Raw genomic sequence first — 14,627 nt, 5'->3', positions numbered from 1 at the left:
TACTTCAATTAACAAAAAAAGAAAAAGAAAAAAAGAAGGCTGACCACACCAAGATGGGAGTGTGAAGAGATAGGAAAGAGAGCTCATAGTCATGAGGCAGCCGTCCAAGAATAGTAACCAAATCCAAGGCCAGAAATTGAAATCCATGAGCCTCACCCTGCTCCTTCTCACCATTCCTTCCCCTGAGAGCCATAAGATGACTTTAATCCACAGGAAACAGACCAATGGTACTTTCAATAGCTCTTAACACTCCCTTGCCATTTCAGGGCCTTTTGCACAAGCACGGCTTGCTCTCCCTCACCACTGGTAGTCCTGTAATATTGTACAGCAATATCTCAATTACATAGAAACATACTAGGAGGTAATTTTGGTTCATAGGATTGCATATTTACTGCAGGAAAAGGCAAATTGCCAGGAAAGAGTCTTTTTTTTCTTTTGCTGAGTTTTAATCTTTTTTATTTTTCTTACTGTTTCCATTGTAACCATTCAGAGAAAAGTCCCAGGGTTCAGCATACATTCTGTCAAATTTTCTAGCTGTAGTCTTCTGACAATGAAATCTGATCTCCAGAACGATGACTCTGAGACACTGCAACCTCACAGCGGATCCCCAGAACATGTCGCTCATTTCTGACCCTACAGTTTGCTTGTTCTGTTCCTCTTCCCGCTTTTTCATCTAGACAATTCATTCAGGTCTTGCCTTATTCTCCTTTCGTTCTTCCTCCTTCCTTTTTCATCCTAGCCTGCGCACCTGGTGTCTCCCCTACCTGAACTCCTAAAAACCTGAAGTGTGGATCACTCATTTGGCAAGAAAGGTCATAAACAACGGCCTCCCAATGAAACTTAACTGTTTTGTGATATAAATCCTGTGTCCGTTACCTGCACAGAAAGTACCTGAAGTACCCACTGAGTCTTTAGCTTTTTTGTTTCCCTCAATACAGCTGGCTAGGTGGTGCTTTACAATCATGAATAATGACAATTAAAACAGCTACACAGGCTTCCCTGGTGGCGCAGTGGTTGAGGGTCCGCTTAGCCATGCAGGGGATGTGGGTTCGTGCCCCGGTCCGGGAGGATTCCACATGCCACGGAGCGGCTGGGCCCGTAAGCCATGGCCGCTGAGCCTGCGCGTCCGCTGCCTGTGCTCCGCAACGGGAGAGGCCACAACAGTGAGAGGCGCGCGTACTGCAAAAACAAAAACAAAAACAAAAAAAAACAGCTACAATTTTCTGAGGGCTTCATGTGTACAAAGTACTGTGCTAAGCAATATGCATGAATTACCATTGTTCTGTTTTGCAGAGGAGAAAACTAACGCAGAGAGAGGTTAAATCAGCAGTCCCCAACCTTTTTCGCACCAGGGACTGGTCCTGTGGAAGACAATTTTTCCGTGGACTGGGGGATGGGGGGTGTGGGCGATGATTCAGGTGGTGATGCGAGCCATGGCGGGGATGGGGAGTGGCAGATGAAACTTCCCTAGCTCACTTGCTGCTCACTTCTTGCTGTTGGCCTGGTTCCTAACAGGCCTCGGGCCAGTACTGTCCTCAGCTCAGGGGTAGGGGACCCCTGGGTTAAATAATATGCCTAAAGTCACACAGCTGACAAGTGGCTACAACAGAATTCATTTAATCAAATATTCAATTCATTAAATCCTTTGAATTTGAGAGAAAATGCACTAGGGCAGCGGTCCCCAACCTTTTTGGCACCAGGGACCAGTTTCATGGAAGACAATTTTTCCATGGATGGGGAAGGGGGGATGGTTCAGGCGGTAATGCGAGCAATGGGGAGCGATGGGAGCGATGGGGGAGGCTGGGGAGCTGCAAATGAAGCTTCACTCGCTTGCCCCTCGCTCACCTCGTGCTGTGTGGCCCCGTTCCTAACAGGCCTCGGACCTACCAGTACCAGTCCATGGCCCCGGGGGTTGGGTCTCCTGCACTAGTGAATGTTTTCACATTTCTTTTTTTTTTGATTAATTAATTAATGTCTTCATTTTTGGCTGAGTTGGGTTTGTTGCTGCGCACAGGCTTTCCCTAGTTGCGGCGAGCAGGGGCTACTCTCTGTTGCGGTGCGCGGGCTTCTCATTGCAGTGGCTTCTCTTGCTGCGGAGCATGGGCTCTAGGCGCGCGGGCTTCAGCAGTTGTGGCACGCGGGCTCGGTAGTTGTGGCTCGTGGGCTCTAGAGCGCAGGCTCAGTAGTTGTGGCACACAGGCTTAGCTGCTGTGCGGCATGGGATCTTCCCGGACCAGGGCTCGAACCCGTGTCGCCGGCACTGGCAGGCGGATTCTTAACCACTGTGCCACCAGGGAAGCCCTTCACATTTCTTTTCAATAGGACAGATGGAAATAAACAACAAACATAGGTTCTGTGTTCATTCTCAGTTCATCATAACATTTCATTGACCAGAATAACCCCATACCTTAGCCATTCTGCTGAATTAAGGATTCACTTTCATATATCACCATGCAATCCTTCTGGACAAAAATTAAGCAGATTAAACCATTGGGCATGAACCAGGTATTTCTCATTTATTCTTGTACCTGCATCAATTAAATGAGTTCCCTTTACTTTCAACTATCTTTTTTTGTTATTCATTCATTCATCCATTTATTCTCTGTCTTAGGATTTAAGGCAACATATAAGACATACATACAATAAGAAAAGGAAAATGAAAAGTGGTGGTTTTTTTAAGTTAGTGGATTAAGCTGTTATTTTTCAAAGAAAACACAATGTCCCTTTCCCTATGTCAACGGTAAGCAGTGTGTGAACACACAATATTATGGAAATATAGAACTCTCACACTTCAAAAAGCAAGATAAGAACTTCCAGTGTCCAGCCCCAAATGTAAAGGGTATGGAAGTCATTCTCATCTTCACAACAAGAAAAAAGTGAACAAACTAAAAACAACTCTTCTTAGATCAGAGAATTGAAGTCACAGGGCACTGCTGCCCTGAAAACTTGAGAGACAGACGGATAAAGAGAAACACAGTTTACCAGGAACAGAAGCCCAAGAGCAGAAACCCACAGTTGGAGCCAGTATGAGTAGGGACACAGTACACTGTAATTGAGGAATTTCTAGAAGCTCAGTATGGACTACCTTGAGAGCTAACACTGAGGGCAGAGTTCCTTAAGGGGACTCCACACTCTCATGACTTTTACCTCTAGGAAGCGCCACCAAGTGGTCACTGTAAGGATTGGAGAAAAATCCCCTCTGGCTTACAGCAAGGGGAGAGGAAATCTAACCTTCTGTTTTTTTTTTTTGCTGCACCCCTTGGCCTGTGGGATTTCAGTTACCCGACCAGGGATTGAACCCAGGCTCTCTGCAGTGAAAGCAAGTAATTCTAACCACTGGACCGCCAGGGAATTCCTGAAAGGTAAGCATTTTGAAATATGTCCAGAGCTCTGTTTTCTTCAACAAAGACTTGCCCCGAAGGGAAGTTATTTTACCAGAGCCTAAGTGACTTGCCTTTCACCAAAGCCCAGCTGACCAGGGGGCAAGGAAATACCCAATTCCAGCTCCTTCTAGCCTTCCTGTCTCAGCTAAAGGGAAGGGTGGGAAAGCTGAGAAGCACTTGTAAAGGTTAACAGCTGGACCACCAGGGAACTCCTGAAAATTAACAATTTTGAAACATGTCCAGAGCTCTGTTTTCTTCAACAAAGACTTGCCCCTGAAGGGAAGTTATTTTACCAGAGCCTAAGTGACTTGCGTTTCACCAAAGCCCAGCTGACCAGGGGGCAAGGAAATACCCAATTCCAGCTCCTTCTAGCCTTCCTGTCTCAGCTAAAGGGAAGGGTGGGAAAGCTGAGAAGCACTTGTAAAGGTTAACAGCTGGACCACCAGGGAACTCCTGAAAATTAACAATTTTGAAACATGTCCAGAGCTCTGTTTTCTTCAACAAAGACTTGCCCCTGAAGGGAAGTTATTTTACCAGAGCCTAAGTGACTTGCGTTTCACCAAAGCCCAGCTGACCAGGGGGCAAGGAAATACCCAATTCCAGCTCCTTCTAGCCTTCCTGTCTCAGCTAAAGGGAAGGGTGGGAAAGCTGAGAAGCACCTGTAAAGGTCACAGCCCAGGGAGATAGGCTCACTAAAAGACTGAAATCTAATCATAGGACTATAGACTGCTTCCCCTCTCCACAACCTTACCACCACATCAACAGTGCTCCTGTATAACAGTGGATGGTAGCTGAAATAATCTGCAAGCATCAGACTCTATTTAAGAATTAGCCTTGAGGGCCTCCCTGGTGGCGCAGTGGTTAAGAATCCACCTGCCAATGCAGGGGACACGGGTTCGAGCCCTGGTCCCGGAAGATCCCACATGCTGCGGAGCAACTAAGCCCACGTACCACAACTACTGAGCCTGCGCTCTAGAGCCTGTGAGCCACAACTACTGAGCCCGTGTGCCACAACTACTGAACCCCACGCCTAGAGCCCATGCTCTGCAACGAGAGAAGCCACCGCAAGGAGAAGCCCGTGCGCCGCAAGAAAGAGTAGCCCCCGCTTGCCACAACTAGAGAAAGCCCGCGTGCAGCAACGAAAACCCAACGCAGCCAAAATTACATACATTAAATTAATTAATTAAAAAAAAAAGAATAAGCCTCGGGACTTCCCTGGTGGTGTACTGGTTAAGACTCAGTGCTCCCAATGCAGGGGACCCGGTTCGATCCCTGGTCGGGGAACTAGATCCCACGTGCGTTCTGCAACTGAAGAGCCTGTCTGCTGCAACTAAGAAGCCCACCTGCCGCAAGTAAGACCTGGTGCAACCAAATAAATAAATAACTCTTAAAGAAAAAAAAGAATAAGCCTCTAAGGAAACTCAAAGATGACGGGAAACAAAAAAGGACACTAGTGGAAATTTTAGCCTCTGACACCTACTACTAACAGTAAACACAGCCTAATTCCTAGCCAGATAAACACAAAACCTCACACCAAAAGACCATCTACTTCAGTTCTTCTTCAGTTCTTTTATCCAATACATCATGTCTGGCTTTCAACAAAACATTATAATGCATGCTAAAAATTTAAAAAAACATATTCTGAAGAGCTAAAACAAGCATCAGAACCAAACTCAAATATGGCATAGATATTTGGAATTATTTGATCTAGAGTTTTCTTTCAATTTTTTTTTTTTTTGGCCGCGCCATGCAGCTTGTGGAATCTTCCCCGACCTGGCATCCAACCTGCGCCTTTGGCAGCGAACGTGCAGGGTACTAACCACTGGACCACCAGGGAATTCCCTGATCTAGGATTTAAAATAACTATGATTAATATACTAAAGGCTGTAATGAAAAATGTGGACAAATTCAAGAACAGGTGAGTAATGTAAGCTAAGAGATAAAAACTCTAAGGAAGAATCGAAAGGAAATGTTAGAAATCAAAAACACTGTGACAGAAATGAAGAATGCCTTTGATGGGCTTATCAATAGACTGGACAAGACAGGTAAGAATCAGTGAGGCAGGGCTTCCCTGGTGGCGCAGTGGTTGAGGGTCCGCCTGCCGATGCAGGGGACGTGGGTTCGCGCCCTGGTCCGGGAGGATTCCACATGCCGCGGAGCGGCTGGGCCCGTAAGCCATGGCCGCTGAGCCTGCGCGTCCGGTGTCTGTGCTCCGCAACGGGAGAGGCCACAACAGTGGGAGGCCCACGTACCCCAAAAAAAAAAAATCAGTGAGGTAAAAGATATGACAATAGAAACATCCCAATAAGACAATAGAAACATCCCAAAATGAAAAGCAAAGAGAAAAAAGAATTTTTTAAAAAACAGAACAGAGGGCTTCCCTGGTGGCGTAGTGGTTGAGAGTCTGCCTGCCAATGCAGCAGACACTGGTTTGAGCCCCGGTCCGGGAAGATCCCACATGCCGCGGAGCGACTGGGCTTGTGTGCGACAACTACTGAGCCTATGCGTCTGGAGCCTGTGCTTCGCAGTAAGAGAGGCCACGACAGTGAGAGGCCCGTGCACTGCGATGAAGAGTGGCTCTTGCTTGCCACAACTAGAGAAAGCCCTCCCACAGAAACAAAGAGCCAACACAGCCAAAAATAAATAAATAAATTCATAAAGAAATAAAACAGAACAGAATATGCAAGAACCGTAGACAATTTAAACGGTATAACCTAGTGTAATGGGAATACCAGAAGGAGAAGCAAGTGAGAAAGGAGTGAAAGAAATACTTTAATACTGGCAGAGAATTTTTCCAAGTTAATGGCAGACACCGAACAACAGATCCATGAAGTTCTAAGAACATCAAGGAGGATAAATATCCAAAAACTACACTGAGGAATTTCATATTCAAACTGTAGAAAATCAAAGGCGAAGAGAAAACCCAGAAAGAAGCCAGATGAAAAAAATATTCCTATGGAGGAGCAAGGAGAAGAGCCACATCAGACTTCTCTTCTGAAAATATGCAAGCAAGAAGGGAGTGAAGTGAAATATTTAAAGTGTTGGAAGAAAAATACCACCAACTAGAACTCTGTATCCATCAAAATTATCCTTCAAAAGTGAGGAGAAATAAAGACTTTCTCAGACAAACAGCAATTGAGGCAATTTGTCACCCGTATACTTGCCTTGCAAGAAATGTTAAAAATGCTTCAGAGAGAAGCATTTATGTTAAAAATGAGGCATTTATGTTAAAGCATTTATGTTAAAATGCTTCAGAGAGAAGGAAAATGATAAGGGTCAGAAATTCAGATCTACATAAAGAAAGGAAGAGTGTTAGAGAAATAATAAATGAAGGTAAAATAAAATAATTTATTTTTCATAGTCTTAATTGATCTAACAGATACAGTTTGCTCAAAATAATATTAACAAAACTGTATTCAGTGATCATAGCATATGGATAAGTGAAATGAATGACAGCAACGTTATAAAGTACAGGAGAGAGGAATTGGGAATACTGTGTATAAGGTACTTGCACTACCAGTGAAGTGATATAGTGTTATTTGAAAATGGACTTAGGCTCATTGTAAATGTATTTTTCAAATTGTAGGGCAACCACTAAAAAATTTCCTTAAGTATAACTGATACGTTAAGAGAGGAGAGAAAATTGAATCATAATAAAAAGCTCAATTAAAACCAAAGAAGGCATGGGAATTCCCTGGCGGTCCAGTGGTTAGGACTCCAGGCTTTCACTGCTGAGAGCCTGGGTTCAATCCCTGGTTGGGGAATTAAGATCCCACCAGCCTCGTGGCCAAACAAAACAAAACAAAACAAAACAAAACCAAAGAAGGCAGAAAAAGAGTGGAAGACAAAACGGAAACCAAGAACAGTGACAATGAATAGGAAACAGTTACAAAAATGGTAGCTATTAATCCAAATATATCAATAATAATTTTAAAGGGGAGTGATGTAAACATGCTAATTAAAAGACATAGAATGTCAGATTGGATTTAAAAAAACAAGACCCAACTATATGTTGTCTATAAGAAACCCACTTGAAATATAAAGACACAGATAGATTAAAAGAGACAGAGAAAAATATACCATGCTAACACTAAACAAATAAAGTTGGAATAGCCATATTGATTTCAGACAAAGCACACTTCAGGACAAGGAAAATTATCAGGGATAAAGAGGGGCATAGCATAACAATAAAGGACCTCAATTTTCCAAGAAGACATAATAATCCTTAATATATACGTGTTTAACAACACGGTCAAAATACATGAAGCAAAACCTGACAGAACCCCAAGGAGAAACAGACAAATTACTATTGTACTTGAAGACATCAACACCCCTCTATTAGTAGTTAACAAATACAGCAGGTAGAAAATCAGTAAAGATATAGTTGAACTAATTGCACCATCAGTAAACTGAATCTAATTGACATTTATAGACTACTTCATCCAACAATGGCAGAATGCACATTCCTCTCAAGCTCACATGGAACATCCACTAAGATAGACGACATTCAAGGCCATAAAACAGACCTCTAAGTAACACATGGGTCAAAGAGGAAATCTCAAGAGAATTTGAAAAAATATTTTGAACTAAATGGAAATGAAGTGCAACTTGTCAAAATTTGTGGGATGCAATGAAATCAGTGCATAAAGGAACATTCATCATATTGAATGCATATATTTTTAGAAAAGAAGATCTAAAATTAATAATCTAAGTTTCCACCTTAGGAAACAGAGAAAGAAGAGCAAATTAAATCTAAAGTAAGCAGAAGGAAAGATATAAAAACCAGAGCAAAAATTAATAAAATTGAAAACAGGAAAACAATAGAGATAATCAATGAAACAAAAAGTTGGTTCTTTGAAAATATTAATAAAAGTGACAAATCTCTATTCAGGCTAATGAAGATAAAAAGAGAGAAAGTATAAATGGCTAATATCAGAAATGAAAATGGGGGACTTCCTTGGCAGCCAGTGGTTAAGACTCCGTGCTCCCAATGCAGGGGGCACGGGTTTAATCCCTGGTCAGGGAACTAAGATCCTGCATGTCACATGGTGCGGCCAAAAAATAAATAAATAAATAAATAAAAGGGGAGGTGCTATCAAGTACTCTTACAAAAAAAAATAAAAAGGGGGCCATCACTAATGATCCCATGGATATTAAAAGGACAATAAAAGAATATTATGAACAACTCTATGGCCACAATTTGCTAACTTAGAAGCAATGGACCAAGTCCTTGAAACATACAATCTACCAATACTCCTACAAGGAGAAATAGACTATCTGATAAACCTAAATCTATTTTTTAAATTGAATCAATAATTAATAACCTTCCAAAACAGAAAGCACTAGGCATGGATGGGTTCACTAGGAAATTCTACCAAACATTTAAGGAAGAAATGATACCAATTCTCTTCAATCTGGTCTACAAAATAGAAGGAGAGGCAAAGTTTCCTAACTCATTCTATGAGGTAAGCATTACCCTAATACCAAAACCAGACAATACATTACAAGAAAGGAAAACTGAAGACCAATATCTCTCATGAACATAGATGCAAAAATATTCAACAAAATATCAGCAGATCAAATTCAACAATGTATGAAAAGATTTATATTCAATACATGATGACCAAGTGGGATTTATCCCAGGTATGCAAAGCTGTTTCACACTCAAAAGTCAATTGTTGACTTTTGAGGCTAAAGAAGAAAAATCACATATTCATATCAACAGATGCAGAAAAAGCATTTGACAAAATCCAACACCAATTCATGCTAAATACTCTCAACAGGGAATTCCCTGGCTGTTCAGTGGTTAGGACTTGGTGCTTTCACTGCCGTGGGCCTGGGTTCGATCCCTGGTCGGGGAAATAAGATCTCACAAGCTGCGCGGGGCAGCCAAGAAAAAAAAATACTCTCAACAAACTAGGAATAGAGGGGAAGTTCCTTAACACAATAAAGGACATCTATAAAAAACTAACAGCTATCATCATAATGGTGAGAAACTAGATGCTTTCACCTTGAGATCAGAAACAAAGCAAGAATGTCCCCTCTAACCACTCCTATTGAAGAACATACTGGAAGTCCTAGGTAATGCGCTAAGACAAAGTGAAATAAAAGGTATAGGGGGCTTCCCTGGTGCCACAGTGGTTAAGAATCCACCTGCCAATGCAGGGGACAGGGGTTCAAGCCCTGGTCCGGGAAGATCCCACATCCCATGGAGCAAGTAAGTCTGTGTGCCACAACTACTGAGCCTGCGCCCTAGAGCCCACGTGCCACAACTACTGAGGCCTGCGTGCCTAGAGCCCGTGCTCCGCAACAAGAGAAGCCACCGCAATGAGAAGCCCACGCACCGCAACGAAGAGTAGCCCCCACTCACTGCAACTAGAGAAAGCCCGCGCACAGCAATGAAGAACCAACGCGGCCATTAATTAATTAATTAATTATTTTTAAAAGTTCACTGTTATTTAAAAAAAACAGGTATAGGGACAGGGAAGGAAGAAATAAAACTGTCTTTGTTCTCAGATGACATGACTGTCTAGGTAGAAATTCCCAAGGAATTGACAAAAAAAAAAACACCAAAAAACCCTCCTGGAACCAATAAATGATTATAGCAAGATTGCAGGACACATCCAATCATTTTCCTATATACCAGCAATTAGCAATTGGAATTTGAAATTAAAGACACACCATTTATATTAGCATGCCAAAACTGAGATACTTATGTATAAACCTAACAAAATATGTGCAATATCTCAATATCTATATATGGAAAACTATAAAACTCTGATGTAACAAATCAAAAGATCTGAATAAATGGAGAGATATTCTATGTTCATGGATAGGAAGACCTGATATTGCTAAGATGTCAGTTCTCCCCAACTAGATCTATAGATTGAACATAATCCCAATCAAAATTCCAGCAAGTTACTTTGTGGAAATTGACAAACTGATCCTAAAGTTTATATGTAAAGGCAAAAGACCCAGAATAGTCAAATTAATACTGAAGAAGAACAAAGCCAGAAGACTGACACTACCAACTTCAAGACTCACTATAAAGCTACTGTAATCAAGACAGTGTGGTACTGCCAAATGCATAAACAAATAGATGAATGAAACAGAATAGAGTTCAGAAATAGACTCACATAAATATAGTCAACTGATCTTTGACAAAGGAACAAAGATATTACAATGGAGAAAGAAACAACTGGTGCTGGAACAACTAGACATTCACATTTCAAACAAACAAAAAAACAAATCTCACATCTTTCACTTCTAGAAGATAATATAGGAGAAAAATCTAGGTAACCTCAGGTTTGGCAATGGGTTTTTAGATACAACACAAACAGCACAATCCATGAAGAAAAACTGATAACTTGCACTTCATTAGAATAAAAAATGTGTGCCCTGCAAACGTTGTTAAGAGAATGAAAAGACAAGCCACAGACAGGAAGAACATGTTTGCAAAACACATATCAGATAAGAGACTTGTATTCACAATATATAAAGAACTCTTAAAACTCAACAAAACAAACAATGCTATTTAAAAGTGGGCAAAATGTTTGAACAGATAACTCACCAAAGAATATAAAAAGTTGGCAAATAATATGAAAAGATGCTCAATATCATTAGTAATTTGGAAATTGAAAATTAAAACAAAATTTCACTACACACCTATTAGAATGGCTAAAATCCAAAACACTGACAACACCAAATGCTGGCAAAGATGTGCAGCAACAGGAACTCTAATTCATTGCTGGTGGGAATGCAAAATGGTTCAGCTACATTGGAAGACAATTTGGCAGTTTCTTACAAAACTAAACATACTCTTACCATACGATCCAACAATCCCACCCCTAGATATTTACCCAAGTAAGTTGACAAGTAATGTCTACACAAAAAAAATTTCTCTTGAATGTGTGTAGTAGCTATTCATAATCACCAAAACCTGGAAGCAACCAAGATGTCCTTCAATAGGTGAGTAGATAAACTATGATACATTCATACAATGGGATATTATTCAGTGATAAAATGAAATGAGCTACCCTCCTACACTGTTGGTGGGAATGTAAATTGGTACAGCCACTATGGAGAACAGTATGGAGGTTCCCTAAAAAACTAAAAATAGAGCTACCATATGATCCAGCAATCCCACTCCTGGTCATATATACAGAGAAAACCATAATTCGAAAAATGCATGCACCCCAATGTTCATTGCAGCACTGTTTACAATAGCCAGGACATGGAATCAACCTAAATGTCCTTCGACGGATGAATGGATAAAGAAGATGTGGTACATATATACAGTGGACTATTTTAGCCATAAAAAAGAAAGAAATAATGCCATTTGCAGCGACATGGATGGACCTAGAGATTATCGTACTGAGTGAAATAAGGCAGACAAATATCATATAATATTGCTTATATGTGGAATCTAAAAAAAATGGTACAGATGAACTTATTACAAAACATAAATAGAGTCACAGACGTAGAAAACAAACTTATGGTTACCAAATGGGGAAAGTGGGGGAGGGATAAATTGGGAGATTGGGATTGACATATACACACTACTATATATAAAATAGATAACCAACAAGGACCTACTGTATAGCACAGGGAACTCTACTCAATACTCTGTAATGATCTATATGGGAAAAGAATCTAAAAAAGAGTGGATATATGTATACGTATCAATATAAGTGATTCACTTTGCTGTACAGCAGAAACTAACACAACATTGTAAATCAACTATACTCCAATAAAAATTAATTTTAAAAAAAGTAAATTAAATTTTAAAAAAAGAAAAGAGCTTCCAAGCCATGAAAAGACATGGAGGAACTTTATTTTTTTTAATATTTATTTATTTGGCTACGCCGGGTCTTAGTTCTGGCACGCAGGATCTTTTAGTTGCAGCATGCAGGCTCTTGGTTGCAGCATGCGGGATCTAGTTCCCTGATCAGGGATCGAACCCGGGCCCCCTGCATTGGGAGCACGGAGTCTTAACCATTGGACCACCAGGGAAGTCCCGACATGGAAGAAGTTTAAATACATATTGCTAAGTGGAAGAAGCCAGTCTGATTCCAACAATATGACAATCTGGAAAAGGTACAACTGTAGGGGCAGTAAAAATTTCAGAGGTTGCCAGGGATGGGGGAAGGGGAAGAGAGCAAAAGAGTAAGAATGAATAGGTGGAGCACAGGGGGTTTTTAGGGCAGTGAAACTATTCTGTATGATACTGTAATGGTAGATACATGACGTTAAGCATTTGACAAAATCCATAGGAATCAGGACACAAAGAACTGAACCCTAATGTAAACAACAGGTGTTTGTTAATTACAATGCATGAATGTGGTTCATCAACTGTAACAAATGTACCAATGCAAAATGTTAATAATAGAGGAAACTGTGGGGGGCCGGGAGCTAGCTAGGGTGGAGTGGGAGTGTATGAGAACTGTCAGTACTTTCTGCTCAATTTTGCTGCAAACCGTCTAAAAAAAATAAAGTCTACTAATTTTTTTAAAAAGCAAGACAAGATCAAAGCGTGAATATTGCTAGCATCTCCGCTTGTTTGAATCCAATGTTTTCAAGATGTGCCTATTTTGGATTTTCGGTTTCTTGGTGTAGTTTATCTGATAATAGATATAAAAGTACTTCGTGTGGTGTTGGTTAAATTTTGCAAAACCTCATTCTGGGAAACTCGTGTTCTTTCATTTTTAAAGCAAAGGAAGGAGGAAGGGAGATGTGGAGAAGGAGAAGGAAAGAAGAAAAGAAGACGGCAGCCCGAGGAAATCAAATACCATATTTAACATTTGCCCTTAAAGGAATAGCAAATGTGCAGCACATTTATCTTTTAATATCATCACAACCAAAGTTTTATACCTTAAATGCCACAAATAAAGACATCAGTGAATTGGAATTAAGCAATGCAGGAGTGGAGGGCTGTATCTTCTTTGCCTCTGTATTCAACCGTCTTTCCCTTTTCTCCTCTTTCACACAGAGATGTGAATTGATAGTTGTTTAATTTTATTTGGAATCTGTGATACCACAACCATTGGCTGTGCTTCAGGATCTGAGTTATTTGCCAAGTTTTGCGGCTTCCTCAGTCTCCACCCTTCTCAGACATTGAGGATGAGCTTTCCCACGCTCAACACTAGCCTCTAGCAAAGCTGGTCAACATCCTATTCCCCTAGGGGCCTGGTGGGCAGCAAAACACTCAGATTCTCCATCCAAGCCATGCTCTGTGCAGTGTATTATTCATTCTTTCCTCTATCTTTTGCATACACACACACAGACACTTTAGCTCAAATATATCCTGCAATGGTCACATCAATCCATTTCATCCTGTGTTAATTTGGGCCATCAGAACACTCCCATAAGCTCCAGCTGCTTTTCTACCTGTTGGCAGACATAGCTCCTCCCAGTGAGGGTAAGCTAGAGATAATTGTCCATTTACGGCACAGTTTTCCAATATGAAATTTATATTGGCTCACCCAAGAGTTTGATAAATTTACCATACATCTAGAGGCCTAATATCGTCAAACTCCTTCCTATAAATGGAGCATCAATTCATTATCAGAGAAGAAATCCTGGTGTTAGAGGGACTGACAAAGCTGGCACCATAGCAGAGTTACTAGAGACCACAAGTATGTATCAACCAAGAAGTATTTGGGAAGAAAAAAATTTTTAAGTATGTAGTTCAGCTTTTGAGCCTGTAAATCCTTTCAAAACAGATTAGTAATTTAAAACTTTGTTTTAGTCTGGGAACTTCTTAAACAATCGTTGGTATAATTGGAAAGCACCTACAAATTCAAATGGACGCAGACTACAAAAGAGTCCCCCTAACGTGTACCACCTCAATCCCCATTTCCACAACCCAGATCCCAGCCTTAGTGCTCTGGGTGGTAGTCATGAACCTGTCCAGGCAACTCAGATTACGAAGAGAAGTAGTTAGCGAAAGCCGAATGCCCTCATAGCCCATAACACACAAATGATTTAACTCCTGTAAAGAACGAATCAATGTGAGTGTGAATGATTCCTTGTCTTGGCTGGGCTGGGCTTCCACAGGACTCAACATCTGCCTGACTCCATTCACTACCTACACCTGCCTGTGTGCTCTGGCTTCCTCCTCACTTCCTAGTCAAAAAACACAGGCTGCTCCAAGGAAGCTGAACAATAAGCGTAACATGCAAATCAGAGGTGTAGGGGTAGGATTTCTCATTGGAACTAAAATGCATGCCTACCAGCCATTGGGCA

This window comes from Stenella coeruleoalba, assembly GCF_951394435.1.
Source record: "Stenella coeruleoalba genome assembly, chromosome: X".
Lineage (NCBI taxonomy): Eukaryota > Metazoa > Chordata > Mammalia > Artiodactyla > Delphinidae > Stenella > Stenella coeruleoalba.
This window is presented reverse-complemented; position numbering follows the sequence as displayed.